At 37.8% G+C, this 22,500-nt stretch overlaps 1 protein-coding gene and 1 long non-coding RNA gene across 5 annotated transcripts in view; one reads left to right on the top strand and one right to left on the bottom strand.

The window, feature by feature from the left end:
- LOC133632656 (MAM domain-containing glycosylphosphatidylinositol anchor protein 1) overlaps positions 1-22,500 on the top strand; it is a 596,928-nt gene that overhangs the window by 220,573 nt on the left and 353,855 nt on the right. The window lies entirely within an intron of this gene.
- The window catches only part of LOC133632680 (uncharacterized), a 100,818-nt gene that overhangs the window by 53,108 nt on the left and 25,210 nt on the right, over positions 1-22,500 (bottom strand). Inside the window, exon 4 of the long non-coding RNA XR_009821692.1 lies at positions 8,318-8,468. This is a non-coding gene — a long non-coding RNA (uncharacterized LOC133632680). The remainder of the gene's footprint in view (positions 1-8,317; positions 8,469-22,500) is intronic.

The raw sequence follows: 22,500 nt of genomic DNA, 5'->3' as shown, positions 1-22,500 counted from the left end.
CAGTATGAGAATAACTTAATTATGTATTCCGAAATATACTGTATTTGTAGTTTAGACGTTTTTTAAAAGTTGCACTCTTTTGTGAAGAGCGCAGAAGATCAGGCCGTTTGACATAGTGAGCTAAATTTATGAACGATGTTCACAGACACTGTATATGCTACTGTGTTGGTATGAACATTGCAGACAAGGTCTATCCTGTCAGGGTGAGCACTTATGGTAGTGCATATTTTCTCTGATGAAAAAGCAAGTGCACAGGGATGGGAGACAGTTGGCATAGAAACCACCATGGTGGAGACTTGCTTTGGAAACGGCGAGCCTGTGAAGACTGCCGAGCTTGAGCACAGGACACACTGAACTACAACATCACGATCACTTCTTAGATATTAGATGGAATGCAGATTGCTTCATTTTTGTTAGTGCACATCCATGACAAATGTTAAGATTGAATGAATAGGAAATTATAGACAGCTGTGTGGATGTTGTGTCCAGTACCTCCAGGATTTGTGCGATGTCGCACTCGCAATAATTCACGCAAAAATCCACAAGTTTCTGCAAATTATGCGCATAATCGCAACTTTACGCATTACCGTTTGTTCACTTTTGCCAATGGAATTTGTCTAACGCATTTCAACTGTCTAATCAAATCTTATGTTTGTATCTTGTGCAGATAAAGCAGGAACAACAACTTGTAACAATATATTAACTCCTTATTGCTCAAACGACACAATATTCATCCTCTCTAATAGTTTAGACCTACTTCCGCTTCCTTTCTAAAGCGCTAAGCCTTCTGGGTATTGTAGTATATACACATTTACTTCCGAGTTTACATGTATTTATATATTTTCTGCATTTGTCTTTATACATCCAAAATAAGACAATTAAAAACATATTGTTTTATGTGTAATGCTGACCTAGCAAAAAGGCAACATTTACATGACAGAGATGTTGAAGTGTGATGATAACCTTCATTGTTTCTCGTTTACCAAAAAATAACCGCTTTAGATCTCTCTCGACAGTTCAAAAATGCGCTGAACGTGCAGCGGTTGGAACATAAATAGATGTTTAAGATGGACAAACACTTTTCAAGTATGAAACATACACAGAGGATGTATGTCTGCAATTTGGTTGGTTGGTGTCAAGTTTAATTTTAACATGCATACAATTACCATGTGATACATCACACATTTCCATTTTTTTTCATTACAGCATGCCCGAAAAGGAGTAAGAAGAAGTAGAGCTTATTTAAGCCTACCCCTTTTTGTATCATAGCAGTTTTTTACCCATTTGTTTGTTCTCTATTTGTTACACATCAGTAAATAAATAAATGATTAAATAAATAAACAAATATACAATGAAATAATTAAGTACATCCTTAATAAATACATATATAAAGGATATTTAAAGTTATCAAACATAAATATTGAAATTATTATGGTTCAACTATGAGATTAATAAGATTGTGTATTTTTTTTAAACTAGGTTCAATATTTTTAAAAGGTTTTTCTTCTATGTACTTTGTGAACACTTTGTGTTTGAACAGTTTCTTAAACTGGATCATAGTACATTGCTTGACTTCCTTGTTTAATCTATTCCATAATTGAATTCCACATACTGATATGCTATATGTTTTAAGTGTTGTACATGCATACACATGTTTTCAATTAGAATGTTCTCTAAGGGTATATCTTCTTTTGTTGAGCAGAATGGTTGTACATTCTTGAGTAACATGTTATAGTTTGCTTTCTACATAATTTCAGCTGTTTGCAAAATACATTACATTTCAATTTTTGTGCTGCAATAAATAAAGTGTTGATTGTTCTCTATACCCAAAATGTTGTATTATCCTAATTGATCTTTTTTGTAACACAGTTAGTAATTGAAGTGTAATTTTATAGTTATTTACCCATATTTCTGCACAATAACTCAGATATGGTAACACTAGTGAGCAGTGGAGAATATGAAGTGATTTTTGGTACAGAACATATGTTGCTATATTAATTATTGATGTGTTTCTTGCTACTTTATGTCATATATTCGTTAGTTGAGATTTTCAGTTCATTTTATCATCTATTATTACACCCAAATATTGAATTAAATTTACCCTTTCAATGTCTACTCTGTCTATTTGTAATTGTGTTTGACTTTCTCTTCTACTGTTACTGAATTGCATTATTTTAGTTATATTGAGAGTCAAAGATAGTTGGTCTTTGTCAAACCATCTCTTTAATGTGTTCATTTCTTCTGTTATTGTGGACAACAGAGCAGGCAGTGGAAAGGAAGAAAGCTTTTGATGTTGTTGTTTCTGCAATTATAATGAATTATTACCGTATTTTTCAGACTAAAAGGCACACTTAAAATCCTTAAATTTTCTCAAAAATCGACAGTGCGCCCCGTAACCCGGTGCGCCTAATGTACGGAATCATTCTGATTGTGCTTACCAACCTGGAAGCTGTTTTAATTTGGTACATGGTGTAATGATAAGTGTGACCAGTATATGGCAGTCACACATAAGAGATACGTGGGAACTGCAAAATGACGCCAGTAAACAACACCAACACTTTAAATGTTCCATTGAGGATATAGAACATTACACACAGCGCTCAAAGATCTGTCAACATGTTTTAGTACGACTTTGGTAAGCTATGAAGCCGCACCGCTTAATGGATTGTCAGAGCATTTCAGCTACCGTAGACAGATTATTCAACATATGGTATTATTATGGACCCCAAAATGGCACCAATTAGGAGACATATTATCTGGTGTTTTGATTAACAATATTATGCAAAACCAACGTTTCTTACTTCCTGGTACCTGCTAATGTATATTTGGGATCTGCATAAGTCCTGAAAATTTGCGCGCTTCCATCATTGTAGTCCGTGCTGAACCGTAGTCGATAAGCTTCTTCTTTTTGTCTATCTTCTTGTTATGGGGTATTCACCCTCCACTGTTACCATTTCTAATATAAAGTAGCTTACACTTCTAACTTATACCTGTCAGTCGACTCGCTATGGAAGCGCTAAAAACTACCGGTGTAGTGGGTTTTTACATAATTCACCCACTGAACTTTAGTTTTTAGAGAGTTCCGGTCGGACGGTTTTTCACGGAACACATTTCCGGTGTTGTTGTTGCACTAGTGAGCCATAAATGAGAAGATGCTGCTCTGTGATTGATTTAAGTGAAGTCTGAATGTCAATAAAACAGTTAGCTGAGCTTCATCTTTTGACACCTCTTCTACTCCCGTCCTTGCACGCTACACCGCTACAACAAAGAATACGGAGAAAAGACGCTGTCGAAGGTGAGCCACGTAAATAAGACCACCCACAGAACGGTGCATCCTGAAACGACTGTCAGAAAGCGACTTGAAGATGGTCTGTAAAACATTTTGACCAAAGAACCACCATTATATGTTATGTTGACCACAAGGAAGTGTTTAAAGGTAAACACAAATCATAATATTAGCCCTTTACTGCACTTTATAATCCGGTGCGCCTTTTGTATGAAAATAGACCTGAATAGACCCGCTCATCGGCAGTGCGCCTTATAATCCGGTGCGCCCTATGGTCCAAAAAAAATACGGTACTCTTATTAGTTATGATTAAGTGAAACAGTGCATTAATTTCACAATGAACTTTGAGTACCGGTATGTGCTTTTTTTGTCATCTAGTGTCTACTTTTATGTCTTTGTGGCATAAAATGAGTAAGACATAAATACATGTTTGTTTTTTAAACATTGGTTAAAAATGTATTAAATCACAAGGGGATCCAAAGTAATTGAAAAAATAAGTCTGAAAAAATTGCAAAAGTTACATCTTTCAAATATACATTTTCGTTATTGTCATTGTTCATGATAGACTTAGTTTTTTTAACCAAATGTGAGGGTAACTGTGTTAAAAGTCAGTATGTGATGTGTTGATGTATAATTACAGTATATCGAACAGTTCAATGTGAAAGTCTTGTTATCTCCCAATTACGAATGTAAGTGAAATTATATTCTAAATATTCTTGTTGAGAGGAACTTCTAGAAAAGAGGTGATTGGAAGTTGTGCTGACCTCTGTGCCTGAGTGCTGCGCAAGATTAGCAAACTGCAGCGTTCTCCACTGTCTCCCTTTGGGCATACTGACTTTCTACTGCACTCCATCAGCTGTATTGACACTGTGAAACCTGAACTCTTATTCAGCCATTCTTTACATCTTTCTATACCTCCTCATCCTCCACTTTCTCAGTCCATGTGTCACTGCCAGACAAAGTTTATGTCCTTTTCACCAGCCTAGGTGACTGACAACACTATGTAGCAGTATTATAAACAAATATACAAATCAGTTCGCTTTAAGCCACCCTCTCCAAAAGTATCAGAATGTATTTTTTTTAATGTACAGTGTTTAGATATATACACTATATTGCCAAAAGTATTTGGCCACCTGCCTGGGCTCATATACGAACTTGAAGTGCCATCCCATTCCTAACCCATAGGGTTCAATATGATGTTGGTCCACCTTTTGCAGCTTTTACAGCTTCAACTCTTCTGGGAAGGCTGTCCACAAGGTTGCGCAGTGTGTTCATAGGAATATAGGTCTATTCTTCCAAAAGCGCATTGGTGAGGTCACTCTCAGTCTCCGTTCTAATTCATCCCAAAGGTGTTCTATTGGGTTCAGGTCAGCACTCTGTGCAGGCCAGTCAAGTTCATCCACACCAGACTCTGTCATCCATGTCTTTATGGACCTTGCTTTGTGCACTGGTGCACAGTCATGTTGGAAGAGGAAGAGGCCTGCTCCAAACTGTTCCCACAAGGTTGGGAGCATGGAATTGTCAAATGTTTTGGTGTCCTGGAGCATTCACTGGAACTGAGGGGCCAAGCCCAACTCCTGACGACCTCTTTGCACTATGCGCTTCAGCATCGGCTGACACCTCTCTGTCAGTTTATGTGGCCTGCCACTTCGTGGCCGAGTTGCTGTTGTTCCCAAACTCTTCCATTTTCTTATAATATTGTTGACTTTGGAATATTTAGGAGCGAAGCAATTTCTCGACTGGATTTGTTGCACAGGTGGCATCCTATGACAGTTCCACGCTGGACATCACTGAGCTCCTGAGAGCGGCCCATTCTTTCACAAATATTTGTAGAAACAGTCTCCATACCTAAGTGCTTGATTTTATACACCTGTGGCCGGGCCAAGTGATTAGGACACCTGATTCTGATTATTTGGATGGGTGGCCAAATACTTTTGGCAATATAGTGTATCATGAAGACAGACATGGGCACTATTTTTTTTCTAGACACAGTTGGAAATAAACTTCATAAACATTACATAGATTCACAGGTTCATTCACTGCCATTAGGTACACCTGCCAAGTCTTGAATCCATACAAAGCAACACAGATAAAAAAAAGCCAGCATTTATGTCACTGCAAGTTGCACGCCGGTGATATTGTGCGCATGCCACCATTAGATGAAAATAATGCTTTATCCCACCTTATATTGTTTTTCCTTAAACCGTCCAAGTTTAGCGGCTAACCCATCTCTGTGCTGGTCCATGTTGACAAAACAGTCCTGTGTAAAATGTTGTGGACAAAATAAACACCGAAATATTTATTTTATCGACATCAGAGCAGGTGAAAGGTCATGAAACGAGAAAAAATAACACCGGAGGCTTCAGGCTGCAGTGGATACTAGACTGCCCACATAAGTACGTCCGTCAATCTGTGATGTCACAAATGGCCCACAAAATAACTGCAAAACAAAGCTTTTAGAGCAGTGGTTCTTAACCTGGGTTCGATCGAACCCTAGGGGTTCTGTGAGTCGGCCTCAGGGGTTCGGCGGAGCCTCCGCCACGGAGGTAAAGACACATCCGACTTATCATGTAAATAAAAACTTCTCCCTATCGGCGTATTATGGATACCCCCAAACAATGTTCCCTCTAATTTTCCATCTGATTTGCAGGTTGTTTGATTGATCGATTGAAACTTTTACTAGCAGATTGCAAAGGAAGAGAATACATTATATGAAACAGTACAGTTTACACAGTACAGTACATATCCCGTACAATTGACCACTAAATGGTAACACCCGAATAAGTTGTTCAACTTGTTTAAGTCGGGGTCCACGTTAATCAAGTCATGGTAATGTGTGTAATTTGTTGTGAGTTCATGCACTGTGTTGGTTTTGTTCTTTGAACAAGGTGATGTTCATGCACAGTTCATTTTGTGCACAAGTGAAAAAACATATGACTTTTTCTTGAATTTGAAAAAAATAAACATTTTATTTTTCACTAAAGAAGGGTTCGGTGAATGCGCATATGAAACTGGTGGGATTCGGTACCTCCAACAAGGTTAAGAACCACTGTTTTAGAGGCATCCAAAACTGTTTGCAAGCTCACACCCAAATGCATGAGCCTTATGATTTGACACTTTCAATCAAGGGGAGGGGACTGCAGATGGTGGACCCCCCGGCATTGTTTAGCACGAGTATCCAATATTTCAACAACATTTCTACAGTCAGGACCGAGAAAAATCATCAATTGTCCCCATTAAGTATACCATTTTTTATGCATTTGTGTCATACAAACATAAAAATAAGTTAGCCACTGTATACTAGTAACACTAAAAAACAATTTGAATAATAAACAGATGTGACATTGAACGTCTTTGGTACCTTTCTATCTTGGCGAACAACAAATGTTGGGAAAAAAGGCAGCAATAGACACTTCTTAAATGAATCCAGAGCTAAAGTTGTATAAGAATTGATGATCTGTGTGACGTCATGAAAAACGGTTTGAACCACAGGATTTAAGCTCAATTCGAACTCTCCCTCCTCCCCCTCCCCCTCCCCTCTTCAACCTGACCCTCCCCCTTGGCTCGAGCATCTAGGGCAGGGCTATTGAACTGGCGGCTCGCGGGCCACATCTGGTACGCCAAAGCTTTTCATTCGTCCCGCCGAACATTACCCAAATAAGCTTGATGAAACCATTCAAACTAGGGTTGCCCATGTATGCAGTACTCCTGCCACCCCACAAGGGGCGACAGCGAGGATTGTGTCACAATGAAGCAGCAGTGGGGTGAATAGAAGAAGACTACGCATTCAACCCCAAAAAAATATCTAAATAAATTGCTAAAATCTGACTTCTAACAACGACTGGATAACAAAGTATGGATGTTTCTTCCTCGAGCAAGTGCTCAAGTCACTGATTCCTGTCAGACCTTTTAAGTGACGGACACAGTGTTCTAGACAAGAAGCAACAATGATAGAAATTTACACGTGTAAGCTTCATCACGAAACTTGGTCACATTTTTGTAAGTAGATATTGTGTACAAAAATATTTAGTTTGTTTTCTATTGAAATTGCTGACTTTGTTATGTCTTTTTATTCGTGGTCGTGTTTTTTTTTTATAAATTTTTTTTGGTCTAAGAGTAACTCTGTTGTTTATTACATGTAGCGCTTACTTTTACCAGTAGTGGGTAACGTTACACTTTAGGTTTAATTGTTATGAGGGACAAGCGGTATAAAACAGATGGATGGATGGACTCACATACCGGTACATTGTGTGCAATGTTTGATGACTTAAGTTGTTGATTAACTTCTTCATGCATAAACATATGTAGTTGTGTGAATGTATTAACACTAAACCTTCTATAATATTCATGTAACAATGGGCGCTATACTTTGTAATGTTTATTTTATGTTTATATTTTCAGTCTCGCAATCCTAAATGAAGGAGGATATGTAAAGAAATAAAACTCAAGAAGAAAAATAATTTCAAAAGAAGGAACATCAATCTCCAACAAAACTTCTGGAGCTTCTGTTTTTTCATACTGTTAACTAGCTGCACATTCTGGAAGTGAGTGGCGAGGGCGTACTACGGAATTTATTAACAGTGCAGTGTGAAAGCCAATGTGTATACTTTGTAAATAAGTAAACTAAGTCTCAAAGGTTTATAACCTGTGGAGGCACTTTTGACGAAACATCCACATTTCGATGTCCGACCACCGAGCCCTTGGGCTCTTGAAACTGCAACCCTCTTCATTATGTAGTTGATTAGCCCTGATCTAGTGCCATTGCAAAGTATTGTAAATACGCCTCTATGTATACGGACGCCGGTCGAGTCTCGCTAGATAATCAGCCCTCGCTGCTTGCCCGCAGTGACATAAGGCAGATGCAACAAATGTTTGTTTACTTTCAAGATGCCGTCACACACGATGTTCAGCTTTGCTTGTGCTATTCTTCATTTATTTTGCCAACATTTACGTGCAGTGGCAAATGTTTGAAGTCTGACTAAACCACCAGTGTCATTATTATAAAAATCATTAATTACACTTATTACTTACATTTGTACGCTTCTCTGTCCATCTTTCTCCTCGCACTCGATAGTCCAGGGAGGTCTGTGAGCTCACTTCGCTTTGGGTACTTTGCCTTTTCTCCGTACATGACGAATAGTTTGAACATCTCTTGGTAGACGTGAACGTGCAAATACATGAGCTGAGGAAGTGCATTATAATTGAGCATTAACACATATTAGTGGTGCATTTTCTCTTGAAAACAATGATTAGTCTCCAGTTTGTACAAGATCAGATCATAAACGCTTACATAAATCTTACTGTACTGAATCTCTCTTCTTTTATTATGTCTGGAATTACGTCATCATGTTATGTTGTCGCTATAGCTGTCAAACAATTATATTTTAAAAAAGATTAATCACTATGGCTGTGAATGTTGGGCCCCCACATGATTCGATCCGATTCTTGGGGTTAACGATTCGATTCAGAATCGATTCTCGATTCAAAATCAATACTTTTTTAATGACATTGGGTGCCAGTTCTATGATTATCTGCATACCTCCATAAACAAAGATAGACAGCTCTGATACATTTCTATATTACTTCAAATAAAACTGGTTTTGTTTAATGAAATTCTACCCAAACATTTATTAAAGTGGCTGGACAGGATAGATGTAAAAAAAATACAAAATGACAAAAATAAAAATATATAAATCTGCGATGAGGTGGTGATTTGTTTAGGGCAGACCTGGGCAAATTAAGGCCCGGGGGCCACATACGGCCCGTTAAGCTTTTCAATCTGGCCCGCCGGACATTCCCAAATAATTTTTTGAGATCTTTAAGATGGAAAGTGTAGCTGCCATTATGATGTGCAGTCATGTTTTCTAACGACCGTAAGTCTTCAACTATACAAAGTATTTCAATGGTTGGAATCTGTGCTTTGGGATGATATACCAGTTACTATAGTAATTGAATTAGTTACTATGGTCATCTAATTAGTTACTATGGTAATCTAGACGAGGCACAAAGCAGTGTGGGCGGGAAGCGTTTCCACAGACGCGGAAGGAGATTTTCACAACAAAGTTCTAAAGCTTAGTGATATATCACATATATCAGATTGTAGGTGGGTTTATTTTGTACCCTTCGCGTTCATATTTCACTGTTTGTTGCATTTTTGTTGCGTTTCACTTGATTGTAAAATATGTCGACCGAAAGGGGGTGTGACTTTCATATTTTGTCAATATTCAGTGTTTTATCCTTCATAGAAAAATTTAAAATTCCATTACGTTTTTTAAGGCGGTCTGTCATAATGTTTTTAGCATTCAATCAGACATTATTGTGTGGTTTTGTGTTAGTATTCCTAAAAATAGATATACCGGCCCCCAGACACATTTTTTTCTCTAAATGTGGCCTCTGAGTCAAAATAATTGCCAAGGCCTGGTCTAGGGTGTACTCTGCCTTCCGGCCGATAGGCTCCAGCACTCCCCGCGACCCCGATAGGGACAAGCAGTAGAAATGGATGGATGGATGGACAAATAATACCTAAAACTGTTTTTGACTTTTTGAATCGATTAAGAATCGATACATATAAGAACCGCGATAATTCAAAAATATATACACTACCGTTTAAAAGTTTGGGGTCACCCAAACAATTTTGTGGAATAGCCTTCATTTCTAAGAACAAGAATAGACTGTCGAGTTTCAGATGAAAGTTCTCTTTTTCTGGCCATTTTGAGCGTTTAATTGACCCCACAAATGTGATGCTCCAGAAACTCAATCTGCTCAAAGGAAGGTCAGTTTTGTAGCTTCTGTAACGAGCTAAACTGTTTTCAGATGTGTGAACATGATTGCACAAGGGTTTTCTAATCATCAATTAGCCTTCTCCTTTCGGGGTCGCGGTGGGTCGCTGGAGCCTTAATCACACTTTAGAAATTTGATTAACCATAAATAATTGCAGTTAATTATTTGCTAACAATTAAAATTAACATAAAAAAAGACCTCAATATTTTGGCACAATTGCAGTTTTATTGTCACAATGTCATAAACAAACATTTGAAATATGTTTTGATTGAATGAGTTTATTTGCTCCACACTTGGTAACAGTTTTATCTAAAATCCCGCCTGGTTTTATTTTAAAATTGAATTTTTCACCGAGCGCACCAGTCAGTGTCTTCTCACTAAACTTTGCACCGATCATTGACCGTATAGGAGGGTTATTTAACTGGGAGCTCGAGGGCCAAAACCCACCCGGGAATGACACCATACCGAGTTCAGTTCAAAATTTGTTGGACAAGCACATTCTGAAAAAATAATGGCACATTGACTGATCCTTGCATTGATAGTCTAACCAGGCCAGAAAACATAGCACACCGAGGTCCAAACTTGTGATTTACATAACCGAGGCGTTCTTCAAGGCACCCCTTAAAGTCGTCTCATTTTTGACACATTTTTTTCGTAATGTGATTTATGTAACTAAGGCAGGGGTCACCAACCTTTTTGAAAGCAAGAGCTACTTCTTGGGTACTGATTAATGCGAAGGGCTACCAGTTTGATACACACTTAAATAAATTGCCAGAAATAGCCAATTTGCTCAATTTACCTTTAACTTTATGTTATTATTAATAATGAATGATATTTACACTTAATTGAACGGTTTAAAAGAAAAGAAAACACGAAAAAAAATGACAATTAATTTTGAAACATAGTTTATCTTCAATTTCGACTCTTTAAAATTCAAAATTCAACTGAAAAAAAGAAGATAAAAACTAGCTAATTCGAATCTTTTTGAAAAAATTAAAAAGATAATTTATGGAACATCATTAGTAATTTTTCCTGATTAAGATTAATTTTAGAATTTTGATGACATGTTTTAAATAGGTTAAAATCCAATCTAAACTTTGTTAGAATATATAACAAATTGGACCAAGCTATATTTCTAACAAAGACAAATTATTATTTCTTCTAGATTTTCCAGAACAAAATTTTTAAAACAAATTCAAAAGACTTTGAAATAAGATTTAAATTTGATTCTACAGATTTTCTAGATTTGCCAGAATAATTTTTTTAAATTTTAATCCTAATAAGTTAGAAGAAATATTTCACAAATATTCTTCGTCGAAAAAACAGAAGCTTAAATGAATAATTAAATTAAAATGTATTTATTATTCTTTACAATAAAAACAATACATTTACCTGAACATTGATTTAAATTGTCAGGAAAGAAGAGGAAGGAATTTAAAAGGTATATGTGTTTAAAAATCCTAAAATCATTTTTAAGGTTGTATTTTTTCTCTAAAATTGTCTTTCTGAAAGTTATAAGAAGCAAAGTAAAACTAATTATGAATTTATTTAAACAAGTGAAGACCAAGTCTTTCAAATATTTTCTTGGATTTTCAAATTCTATTTGAGTTTTGTCTCTCTTAGAATTAAAAATGTCGGGCAAAGCGAGACCAGCTTGCTAGTAAATAAATAAAATTCAAAAAATAGAGGCAGCTCACTGGTAAGTGCTGCTATTTGAGCTATTTTTAGAACAGGCCAGCGGGTTACTCATCTGGTCCTTACGGGCTACCTGGTGCCCGCGGGCACCGCGTTGGTGACCCCTGAACTAAGGTGTTGCTGTAGCTTGTTTACTTGAGATGAAGTCAATCATTGGTTCAACTTCTTTGGTTATACTGGTAGTGATCCTCAAGGTTCTTTTTTAGGGCCTCTCTTTTTTTTTTTATTTGGGCTATTCAACTGGTAGCCCACAAGTTCAGTTCAAAAAACATTTTGCAGCAGATTCTTTAAAATACTAGAATGCGGTCATTCAGATGATCTTTGACTAGCTTTTTTGCAGAAGGTCCCTAAATAGCAGCACGATCCTGTAACTCTGACAAAATAAATAGACTAAAATCAAACGTCTACTGTTCTACGGAATCTACAAAATATAACAGCGAAGGGAGAAGTCTGGCCCCTGGTCCTTAGCTTTCAGGAAATGTGGCCCCGAAAACATTTTGTTGAATATCCCTTTTGTTTAGCAACACCGTCACAGGTAAGATGAAGGAGCATGTGAGGTCAAAATTAATTTCTTGATTAATCTGCGCTTATTCATGAGTAAAGCGATTATTTTGTTGTGGTGATTAATGACGTGTGTTCGGTATTTACTTTGACAGCTCCAGTTAACCTATATTGAAGCAAAACAGTTTTCTCAGTTAGAGGCAGGTCTCTGCTTTTAGGCGCTTGAAGACGTCAGGGGAGGCACAGCAGTACACTAAAAATATATTTTTTTTCACACCTGCTAAGTTATTTTCAGTTATGATTAAAGGAAAAAATAGTCTTTGAGGGCAAGTTCAGTGTGCCACACTTTGAAAAACCCTGTAATTTCTGTTTTAATGCAATTAAATACAATAATACATTCTAGTCTGCAATTATGGTTGATAAGATACATTGTGTTAAAAATGGAGAACAGGAAGTGAACATAAATATGCTAGTAGTTACTATGAAGTGAAAATATAGACATGTTGTAAAGAGAAATTAAATTATGTGAAAAATGTGATGCATCATGTGGAAATTCTGACATCACATGGTCAAAGATAATACCTTCTGGAGGAAAGTTCTGTGATCAGATGAAACTTTGGCCGCAATACCCAGCAATATGTTTGGAGGAGAAAAAAGTTAGGCCTTTAATCCCAGGAACACCACTCCTACCGTCAAGCATGGTGGTGGTAGTATTATGCTCTGGGCCTGTTTTGCTGCCAATGGAACTGGTGCTTTACAGAGAGTAAATGGGACAATGACAAAGGAAGATTACCTCTAAATTATTCAGGACAACCTAAAATCATCAGCCCGAAGGTTGGGTCTTGGGCGCAGTTGGGTGTTCCAACAGGACAATGACCCCAAACACACGTCAAAAGTGGTAAAGGAATGACTAAATCAGGCTAGAATTAAGGTTTTAGAATGGCCTTCCCAAAGTCCTGACTTAAACGTGTGGACAATGCTGAAGAAACAAGTCCATGTCAGAAAACCAACCCATTTAGCTGAACTGCACCAATTTTGTCAAAAAGAGTGGTCAAAAACTCAACCAGAAGCTTGTGGATGGCTACCAAAAGCGCCTTATTGCAGTGAAACTTGCCAAGGGACATGTAACCAAATATTAACATTGCTGTATGTATACTTTTGACCCAGCAGATTCGGTCACATTTTCAGTAGACCCATAATAAATTCATAAAAGAACCAAACTTCATGAATGTTTTTTGTGACCAACACGTATGTGCTCCAATCACTCTATCACAGCAAAATAAGAGTTGTAGAAATGATTGGAAACTCAAGACAGCCATGACATTATGTTCTTTACAAGTGTATGTAAACTTTTGACCACGACTGTATGTTCAAAATAACCAATAACCAACAAACCAACAAACAATTTCGCAATCTTAAAATCAGTTCCTTAAATACATCATTGAAGACAATACCCTGCTCCAAAAAAAAGTATAGCATGTCATCGTTTTCCCCCTACTCTTAGCATGAGTTTGTTTGTGCCTGTGGGTGTTGGTCGTCTCATCTTTTCTGGGGTCTTTATTATTCATGACTGCATCCCACTTTACCAAGCGTGCCCTCATAATTCTCTATGTATTCAGCCATCAGAGAGACAATCCACCAACAAATTTGTGCCGACAACACTTGAATGCATTTATTGATAAACGCCCCATGCGGAGTCTTTGGAGCTTTCTTGTTAATTTATTAGCTAAGTGGTTTCCTTTCATTCAAAAATCTTTTATCCGTATCCTCTGTGGCTTTCCAACAGCAACGTGCCACATTTAATGGCTCTATTTAAGATCATAAGATATCCAGGATTAGGGGTGTTTTGGTATTTTGTATTTTTTTTCGGTCCATGCCGTCTTTGTCTCTCCAAGACGATGTAGACTTTTCCATTTGCTCTCAGCGCTCTCTCTCGGAAGCATTTCCAATTTAGGCAGGTGAGGTCGTCCCAATAAAGATCTGCTTTGGCCAGAATGAGGCTGATTGAGGATTTGTCCAATCCTTTATCAAGAACGATTGTTTACCTTTGCCTGAGCTGGATTAGATTGAAAAGAGAGCGCCATGCACCCACAGAGGATTGTAATCATTTCTCTTTCTGACCGCATCTTCTTTTTGTTTTTGCAGTTCTTCACAACAAATCACTTTTCCACCTGGAAGTCTTTGTTTTTGCCTCTACTTTCATGTTTTCCTCCCTTCATCCTGTCGACGGCTACTGATGCTTTCAATCACTATGAGGTTCAACCCCTTTTCATTTGGTTTCTATCTTCTTTATTGACGCCAGACATTTGACAATCCATACATTAAAGGTACTTTTTGCAACCTTTAGCGGCTGCCTAATGGGCGCTAACTTTCAAATGTGTTGTTAGCGTTAAATCTTTCCTCTTGTGGCTTTGAGCATCTAAGCGACACCCCACGTAACACACAAGCACACACATTAGTTATATTGGTTATCAGCTAATGACAGTGATTTAGCATAGGTTGATTGGCAACACTAAATTGACCCTAGTGTGTGAATGTGAATGTTGTCTGTCTATCTGTGTTGGACCTGCGATGAGGTGGCGACTTGTCCAGGGTGTACCCCGCCTTCCGCCCCGATTGTAGCTGAGATAGATTCCAGCGCCCCCCGCAACCCCGAAGGAGGGCATAAGCGGTAGAAAATGGATGGATAGCTACTAATGTCAGCTATCATTGAATGTATAGTATATCAAAACGATGACATGACTGCAAATTGTTATTTTCTTCTCTGGGACTGCTTTTGTGTATGTCAACTGGAGATCGACCAATGTGTTGTTGTTTTTTGTAGTCAAGGAGGCCGATAACTGATATTTGGCGCCAATATTAATTTGCAGTAAAATATAGCTAATCATGAATAGTACATGTCAGGCTTTAAGGTTTTTTTGGGGTTTTTTAAATTCATTTTTTAGGAAACATCTAACCAGTGGCGACATAATGTTTTATGCAGCACTAACATTGTGGTTATTTAGCTTAAAAAATTGTTTTCAAACACCTTTATTACGTGTGTCTAAAACTGCAGGTCATAACAATCACGTGTTAAAGTTTGCTCTGGCTGCTTGTCTGTGATGTGGATGTACTTTAATATGTTCAAGATATACCTAATACCTGTATACAGTACAGGACAACACCTTCTCATTCAATGCGATTTTTTTATTTTCATGACTATTTACATTGTAGATTGTCACTGAAGGCATCAACACTATGAATGAACACATGTGGAGTTATGTACTTAACAAAAAAAGGTGAAATAACCCTAAACATGTTTTATATTCTAGTTTCTTCAAAGTAGCCACCCTTTGCTCTGATTACTTTTTCGCACACTGTTGGCATTCTCTCGATGAGCTTCAAAAGGTAGTCACCTTCACAGGTGTGCTTGAAGCTCATCAAGAGAATGCCAAGGGTGTGCAAAGCAGTAATCAGAGCAAAGGGTGGCTATTTTTGAAGAAACTAGAATATAAAACATGTTTTCAGTTATTTCACCTTTTTTTGTTAAAGGCCTACTGAAACCCACTACTACCGACCACGCAGTCTGATAGTTTATATATCAATGATGAAATCTTAACATTGCAACACATGCCAATACGGCCGGGTTAACTTATAAAGTGCAATTTTAAATTTCCCGCTAAACTTCCGGTTGAAAACGTCTATGTATGATGACGTATGCGCGTGACGTAAATCGTTGAACCAGAAGTATTCAGACACATTGTATCCAATACAAAAAGCTCGGTTTTCATCACAAAATTCCACAGTATTCTGGACATCTGTGTTGGTGAATCTTTTGCAATTTGTTTAATGAACAATGGAGACTGCAATGAAGAACGCTTTAGGTGGGATCGGTGTATTAGCGGCTGGCTACAGCAACACAACCAGGAGGACTTTGAGTTGGATAGCAGACGCGCTATCCGACTCTAGCCGCCGACCGCATCTATGATTGGGTGAAGTCCTTCGTCGTTCCGTCGATCGCTGGAACGCAGGTGACCACGGGTGTTGATGAGCAGATGAGGGCTGGCTGGCGTAGGTGGATAGCTAATGTTTTTAGCATAGCTCTGTGAGGTCCCGTTGCTAAGTTAGCTTTAATGGCGTCGTTAGCAACAGCATTGTTAAGCTTCGCCAGGCTGGAAAGCATTGACCGTGTAGTTACATGTCAATGTTTTAATAGTATTTTGATTTCCTGTCTATCCTTCCAGTCAGGGGTTTATTTCTTTTGTTTCTATCTGCAGTTAAGCCCGATGCTATTACGTTAGCTCCATAGCTAAAGTGCTTCGCCGATGTATTGTTGTAGAGATAAAAGTCACTGTGAATGTCCATTTCGCGTTCTCGACTCTCATTTTCAAGACGATATAGTATCCGAGGTGGTTTAAAATACAAATCCGTGATCCACAATAGAAAAAGGAGAGAGTGTGGAATCCAATGAGCCCTTGTACCTAAGTTACGGTCAGAGCGAAAAAAGATGCGTCCTGCACTGCACTCTAGTCCTTCACTCTCACGTTCCCTCATCCACAAATCTTTCATCCTGGCTCAAATTAATGGGGTAATCGTCGCTTTCTCGGCCCGAATCGCTCTCGCTGCTGGTGTAAACAATGGGGAAATGTGAGGAGCCTTTCAACCTGTGACGTCACGCTACTTCCGGTACAGGCAAGGCTTTTTTTATCAGCGACCAAAACATGTTTAGGGTTATTTTCACCTTTTTTTGTTAAGTACATAACTCCACATGTGTTCATTCATAGTTTTGATGCCTTCAGTGACAATCTACAATGTAAATAGTTATGAAAATAAAGAAAACACATTAAATGAGGATAAGGTGTGTACTAACTTTTGGCCTGTACTGTATATATCCAAGCTATACCCGCCAACGGTGATCTACAAAACGTGCACTGTGCAAATATTAAGAGGCCAGTGGTAGCTTTTAAAGATGGAACATGCGCTTGGAGCAGCAGTCCAAAGCAAGTGTGACGTCAGTGAGGCTCGCTGCAGCTCTCGCTGTTCGTCCACCGTTGCAGTATAAAATTAAACATTAAACCGTACAGTAGTAAAACAGGACATTTAGTAAACATGACTTAATTGAAAAAATAAAATAAAAATCAAGGAAACAAGTAATACAGCGATTACTTGAAAGCGTGTACCCCAAAATATTTGTATCTCGCATTACTGTATTTTTCGGACAATAAGGCACACTTAAAATCCTTTCATTTTCTCAAAACTTGACAGTGCACCTTATAACCCGGTGGAATAATTTTGGTTGTGCTTACCGCCTTCGAAGCTATTTTATTTGGTACATGGTGAAATGATAAGTGTGACCAGTAGATGGCAGTCACACATAAGAGATATGTGTAGACTACAATATGACTCAAGTAAACAACATCAACATTTTATATGTTCCATTGAAAGTATAAAACATTACATACGGCGCTCAAAAATCTATCAAAATGTTTTAGTACGACTTTGGTAAGGTATGCAGCCAAACCGCTTGATGGATTGTACTGTGCTTCAACATACTAGTATTATTATGGTATACGTACAAGGTAAGACCTATTATCTGGCGTTTTGTTTCGCAATATTATGCAAAAGCAACTTTTTTTACTTTCTGGTACCTGCTGATCTGTATTTGGGATCTGCATAAGTCCTGAACATTCTTCTTTTACTCTATCGTCTTGTTATGTGACATTCACCCTCCGCTGTTGCCATTTATAATATAGAGTAGTGTAAAGTTCTTACTTATATTTGTCAGTAAACTCGCCATGAAAGCGCTAAAACATACCGGTGTAGTGAGTTAACATAATTCACCCAAGGAACTTTAGTTGTTAGAGAGTTCCGGTCGGACGGTTTTTCATGGGACACATTTCCGGCGTTGTTGTTGCACTAGTAAACCATGGATGAGGAGATGCTGCTCCGTTATTGATTTAAGTAAAGTCTGAATGTCAATAGAACAGTTAGCTCCATCTTTTGATACTTCTTCCACTCCCGTCCTTGCACGCTACACCGCTACAACAAAGATGACGGAGAAAAGACGCTGTCGAAGGTGATCCACGTAAATAAGACCGCCCACAAAACGGTGCACCCTGAAGCGACGGTCAGAAAGCGACTTGATGATGATCTGCAAAACATAACCTATGCAACATTTTGACCAAAGAACCACCATTACATGTTATGTAGACCAGTGGTCCCCAACCTTTTTGTACTTGCGGACCGGTCAATGCTTGAACATTTGTCCCACGGACCAGGGGGGGGTAGTAAAAAAAAAAAAAAAAAAAAAAAATTTTTTTTTGTCAGAAAGAAATACAATCATGTGTGCTTACGGACTGTATCCCTGCATATTGTATTGATTTATATTGATATATAATGTATATATTGTGTTTTTTATGTTGATTTAATTAAAAAAAAAAAAAATAATAATAATAATAATTTCTTGTGCGGCCGCGGCCCGGTACCAATCGGTCCACGGACCGGTACCGGCCCGGTGGTTGGGGACCACTGATGTAGACCACAAGGAAGTCTTTTGAATTTAGAAATACAGACAATAATATGACCCCTTTAATGCGCCTTAAATTCCGGTGCGCCTTTTGTATGCAAATAGACCTGACTAGACCCGCTCATCGGCAGTGCGCCTTATAATCTGATGTGCCCTATGGTCCGGAAAATACGGTAATTGGAATTCAACCAATGTTATGGGCCCTCAAAAAGCACCACTGCTTCAACATGTAACATGCATTTAAATAAGAAGGAAAAGAGGAGATGGAAAAAAAAATAAGGGAGGGAGGAGGTTAAAAGAAGGTCAGAATGGAGGAAGAAAAGAAATAGGGGGCAAATAAAAAAGAAAGTACCAGAAGAAGGTGTGAAGGAGAGGAAAGAGGAGAAGAAGGAAAATATGATAGATGATAGGAGGGATAGGGAGGACAACCTAAAGTAAAAAAAGTGCAGCGTGTAGGAAGGTAGAAGAAAATATAGTAGAAATAATAAAATATAGAATCATTGGAGTAGAGTGGAAAGCAACATGGATATGCATGCATGGGAGGAGAACAGAAAAACAGAAGATCTAGCAAAGAAAGTAAATATGGGAGGTAAACAAGAAGAACAAACTTGAGGATGGAATGAAGGGAAGAAAGGAAAGGAGATTTAAGGAACGTAATATGAATCCATAATTAGAGAAAATTAGCTAGATATAGATACATATATTGGAGATACAAATATATCGGGGGTGAATAAAAGAAAGAAGTGATGGAAATAAAAAGTAGTGTGAAGAAAATGTGACGACTAAAGGTCACAAGCTGTTTGCATGACTAAAGTCAACTCCCAGGACTGCTGGGCTTTTTGTCAGCAAAACGTTCTCGACTCACTCGTAAAGCTTTTCTTGTTACACAGGCGCACACACACACGTGTGTGTGCACGTTAAGACACTCACTTACATGGCCTCTTCAACAACACAATAGGACAGTAAATGGTTTTTGTGAAAGTGATTCCTACCCACTTTATTATTTATTCATGGGTATGCTGGTCACTGCAACCTTGAGACCAGTGTATGTGCATGTGTGTGTGCGCGCGTGTGTGCATGTGTGTGTGCGCGCGGTTGCGTGCGTGCGTGTGTGAACAAAAGGTGGAGCAGGACTATAAAAGAGAAAAGTAGCAGAGACGAGAGAAGCTGTGTGTGTGTATATGTGTGTGTGTGCGTGTGTGTGTGTGTATATGTGTGTGTGATCGGGCTGCGGTTTGGAAAACGGGTTTGGATTTCCGTCCTTGAGGGCTGAGTGGAAGGCGATCGATAGCGAGGATGAGAGCGGGCTGATCAGGTGGCAGCACACACACACACACTCACACGCACACACTCAGTGACAGCAAGACTTGGACGCAAACAAGGTCACCGGCTGACCTCTGACTGGATGGAGAGGACCGAGATGAGGAGGGATGAAAGTACATGAACAGTGGTGTTTACTTTTTAAAGTCTATATATTCAGTCCCGTAACAAATCTAGAGTGGCAGTGGAATCACTGAGATTAAACATTGGCAAAATACTACATTTGTTTCTTAGTCAAAATATAAGTCACATTTAAAATTCTGTTTTTGATCCCACATTTACAGTATCTTAACATAAACTAAGGCGATTTCAATATGGATGACTGGTTTTCAATCGAAAATTGTTGTATTTGTCCACCAGATGGTGCTGCTTTTTCCCATTCAAAGCATGCAGCAACAATTCTGCAAGGGAGCCTTGGCTAGGGTTTTTCAGATTCCTGATCTGGTAAAAAAATAGACCAGTGACATCAACTAAGAAAGATCCTTCTGCTGAGAAAAAAATGCTGGGCAATGATGAAGCACATGCTGCACATTTTGGATTGTTTGAATTTTGTGAAACTTGTTTGCTTGTAATATGTTTATTAACGCAAAAATGGGCTCATTTAGCAGAGACAAAACATTTTGTTTTTCAAGCAGATCTACGCAAAATCACACTTTTGTTAACTTTCATTCATTCAATTTCATACAGTCATTGCGGCATGATTAAAATATTTTTTTTTTTTAACCTTTATTTAATCATGTAGGTCAACTGAGAAGCAGTTTTCATTTACAGTAACCACCTGGCCACATACACATACCAACATCACATGTCAAGAACACAACACAATAGACCATGACATTAAATAGAAGGTAAAAACAAATACAACGATTCTGGACTATAGTTTCAGAGATTTTTTAAAGAAGGAAATTAGGAAAAATAAGTTTTGTTGTAGTGTTGGGATGTTTGGATCTTTTGTTAGCTTCTTTCAATAACTTATTTCTATTTTTTTTGTCCTGTCCAGCTACTCAGGCAAATCATATTGTATATGTGGGCTCTGAACCGAGGATGTCGTTGTGGCTTGTGCAGCTCTTTGAGACACTTGTGATTTAGCGCTATATAAATAAACATTGATTGATGTCGATGCCCATATCTGCTGTACAAATGTACTTTACAAAAGAGAAGTGTGGGATACTTCTCTTGTTGCCTTATTTGTATTTGACTTTATTAAATGGATTTATATTATTATTTGGTGCAGCCAGACTGGAGCAGGAGGGGATAGAAAGAGAAAAGGAAGACATAGGGGGAAATTGCGGGGACAAAAGGGGGATAAGACAGAGAGACAAAAACAACAACAAACACAACAACAAAATCAACAACAGAACAGCATCAGCAAATAGGATATGTACAAATATGATGGTAAAAGTGATAGCAAAGAAGCAGTTAGTGAAATAAATAATACAGAAATGACAATGAACATTATTACACTACAAATGGAGACATACGAATACCAATAGAAATAGTACTATTGATAATGAACAATAACAATAATTATCTCTATTATCAACAATACAATTGTTCAAATTGCAACAATACATATATGTAATGATAACTTGAAATACAAAAGAAAGCAGAAAAATGGAGGGGAGGAAAGAGAAGCCAACTACATTAACCTTGTAGATTGATATAGTAACAATAGGTTAAGATTTGTCAGTATGCCGTGTTTTACCCAGTTTCCCGTAGGGCAACAACGTTAATATATGTTTGATAAAATGTGATTATATGTATGAGTGTATGTATGCATATGTACTTGTATATGTACAGTATGTGTATATGTATGTTTGTACAGTGAATGTATATGTACAGTATGTGTATATGTATGTTTGTACAGTGAGTGTATATGTACAGTAAGTGTATATGTATGTTTGAACAGTGAATGTATATGTACAGTATGTGTATATGTATGTTTGTACAGTGAATGTGCGTGTGGATGTACGGACTTTGAGTGTGTAGGTACAGTATATACTGTATTTGTGTATGTATGTTTACGCGTAGGTACCTATGTGTGTGCATATGTATGTATATATGTATGAATAATTGCGTGTATGTGAGTTCATTTCATTAACTATTCCGATTGTTAGCTAATCATGCCAAAAACTGACTTTCATAAACTATTACAAAATCTCCCATAGTTAAAACTGCATGATAAAAGGCATTTATCAAAATCTGACCGGTTTCTCAGTGAATAATGAATCACTTCACACTAAATAAAAACATTATAAGCAATTAAAGAATAGAGGTGTTCTTGAAGATGCATAATTACAAAAGTATTTGATCAGATTTCAGTTTTTGGACATTGAGGTTTACTCAAATGTGCGTTATCATATCCTGTACATACATTAACAACAGTTGATGTAGATATGTGAAAATGCTGTTA

Source organism: Entelurus aequoreus, linkage group LG02, assembly GCF_033978785.1.
Source record: "Entelurus aequoreus isolate RoL-2023_Sb linkage group LG02, RoL_Eaeq_v1.1, whole genome shotgun sequence".
NCBI lineage: Eukaryota > Metazoa > Chordata > Actinopteri > Syngnathiformes > Syngnathidae > Entelurus > Entelurus aequoreus.
Note: the sequence above shows the minus strand (reverse complement) of the source record. Positions and strands in the feature narration are given on the sequence as shown.